At 53.4% G+C, this 2567-nt stretch overlaps 1 pseudogene across 1 annotated transcript; it reads left to right on the top strand.

The window, feature by feature from the left end:
- The first annotated feature begins 290 nt into the window (after nucleotides 1–290).
- LOC308272973 (actin, cytoplasmic 2-like) lies at nucleotides 291–1485 on the top strand (annotated as a pseudogene). Its single transcript has one exon. The product of its transcript is annotated as an actin, cytoplasmic 2-like (transcript).
- The last annotated feature ends 1082 nt before the right edge of the window (nucleotides 1486–2567 follow it).

Raw genomic sequence — 2567 nt, 5'->3', positions numbered from 1 at the left:
TCACTATGTAGCTGAGGCTGTCTGCGAACCGCGATCCTCAGGTCTCAGCCTCCCGAATGCTGGGATTGCAAGCGTGCGCCACCACGCCCGGCTAATGATTACTTTTTCAACAGGTTACAAGGGTGGCCTCACATAAGAGACATGCCTCCGTGGCTTGCCATTTGTTCATATCTGAACTACTGGGCTTGTTGCTTATATCCCAACATGACTGAGTTTCATATCAAGATACAGTTAGCTCGCTCTCCGCGCTCCTCCATTGCTCCGCCGCCGCCCGTCCAGCGCTGATCATCATGGAAGAAGAAATCGCTGAGCTGGTCATTGACAATGGCTCCTGCATGTGCAAAGCCGGCTTTGCTGGCGACGACGCCCCTCGGGCCGTGCTCCCCTCCATCGTCGGGGGTCCCCGGTACTAGGGCGTGATGGTGGGCACGGGGCAGGACTCCTATGTGGGCGACGAGGCCCAGAGCAAGCGGGGCATCCTGACCCCGAAGGACCCCATGGAGCACGGCATCGTCACCAACTGGGACGACATGGAGAAGATCTGGCACCACACCTTCTACAAGGAGCTGCGCGTGGCCCCTGAGGAGCACCCGGTGCTGCTGACGGAGGCCCCCCTGAACCCCAAGGCCAACCGCGAGAAGATGCCTCAGATTGTGTTAGAGACCTTTAATACTCCAGCCATGTACGTGGCCATCCAGGCCGTGCTGTCCTTGTACGCCGCCGAGCGCACCACTGGCATCGTCCTGGACCCCGACGACGGGGTCACCCACACGGTGCCCATCTACGAGGGCTACGCCCTCCCCCACGCCATCCTGCGTCTGGACCTGGCTGGCTGGGACCTGACAGACTACCTCCTGAAGATCCTGACCGAGTGCGGCTCCAGCTTCACCACCACCGCGAGCGGGAGATGGTGCGGGACATGAAGGAGAAGCTGTGCTACGTCGCCCTGGACTTGGAGCAGGAGATGGCCACCGCCGCGTCCTCCTCCTCTCTGGAGAAGAGCTACGAGCTGCCCGACGGGCAGGTGATCACCATGGCAACGAGCGCTTCAGGTGTCCCGAGGCGCTCTGCCAGCCCTCCGGCCTCGGTATGGAGTCATCGGGCATCCACGAGACCACCTTGAACTCCATCATGAAGTGCGACGTGGACATCCGCAAGGACCTCTACGCCAACACCGTGCTGTCCCACGGCACCACCACGTGCCAGGATGCAGAAGATCCCAGCCCTGGCCCCCAGCACCATGAAGATCAAGACCATCGCCCCCCTGAGCGCAGGTACTCCGTGCGTGTCGGCGGCTCCATCCCGGCCTCGCTGGGATCAGCAAGCAGGAGTAGGACGACGAGTGTGGCCCCTCCATCGTGCACCGCAAATGCGTCTAGACGGACTGAGCAGGTGCCAGGCATCTGCTGCATGAGCGGATTCTCCAATGTAAATTTGCCCTGGCAAATGTATACACCTCATGCTGGCCTCATGAAACTGGAATAAGCCTTTGAAAAGAAATTTGTCCTTGAAGCTTGTACCTGGTATCAGCACTGGATCTTGTTGCTGATTTTGACCTTGTATTCCAGTTAACTGTCCCCTTGGTCGTGTTTAATACCCTGTGCATATCTTTGATTTACGCCCTTAGTCCATGTGGCTAGGTCACCTGGTGGCTGAGGTGAGCGCACACCTGTGGGACAGAAGCCGGTGGCTTGGTGATCTGAGGCCGCAGAGCAGCGATCTGTGCAGGGTATTGCTGTCAGCGGACTGACTGCTCCAGGATTTCTCGGGCTGGCAAGAGTCCTGGACCAGCGGTCCCTTCCATCTTGCCGGTCTAACAGGGTGTGAAGGTCCGAGCCTTAGGATCCAATTTCCGTTCTTACTGATGTTTTCCCACCGGAACACTGTGGGTTATTACTTGCCTTGAGTTGGAAACAGTTTGCATTTACATCTGTAAATATATTCATTTTAATTTATGTAAGTTTTTTTTGGTACTCAATTCTTTAAGAGACGACACAAATTTTGGTTTTCTACTGTTATGTGAGAACATTAGGCCCCAGCAACACTGTCACTAAGGAAAATAAAAGTGCTGGAATAAAAAAAAAAAAAGATGGATTTACTGGAGACATTCTGAGAGTCATGGTTTAAGACAAGCAGATGCCTGAAATATACTCAAGTATGTGGATCTGGTGGTTAAAGATGGAAGCTAGGACCAGGTGTAGTGGCTCACGCTTTAATCCCAGCATTTGGGAGGCTGAGACAGGAGGATTTGGGTTCACGGACAGCCTCAGCTACTTAGTGAGGCCCTTTGCAACTCAGTGAGACAATTTCAAAATAAAGAATAAAAAATAGGACTGGGGGTGCAGCTCGGAGTAGAATGCCCCTGGGTTCCATTCCCAGTACCAAAAAAAAAAAAAAAAAAGATGGAAGCTAGTGGCTCCCATACTCCTGGAGTATGTGTCTTCTGGGGGTTGGAAAAGTATTTTTTGTTTTGTAGAGATGGCTAATCATGATGCTGATTGAAACTATCTGATTAATATTATAAGAGGGCAAGGAATCAAATTAGTATCCTACCTATATATCTTATT

Source organism: Muscardinus avellanarius (assembly GCF_963383645.1).
Source record: "Muscardinus avellanarius genome assembly, chromosome: 1".
NCBI lineage: Eukaryota > Metazoa > Chordata > Mammalia > Rodentia > Gliridae > Muscardinus > Muscardinus avellanarius.
Note: the sequence above shows the minus strand (reverse complement) of the source record. Positions and strands in the feature narration are given on the sequence as shown.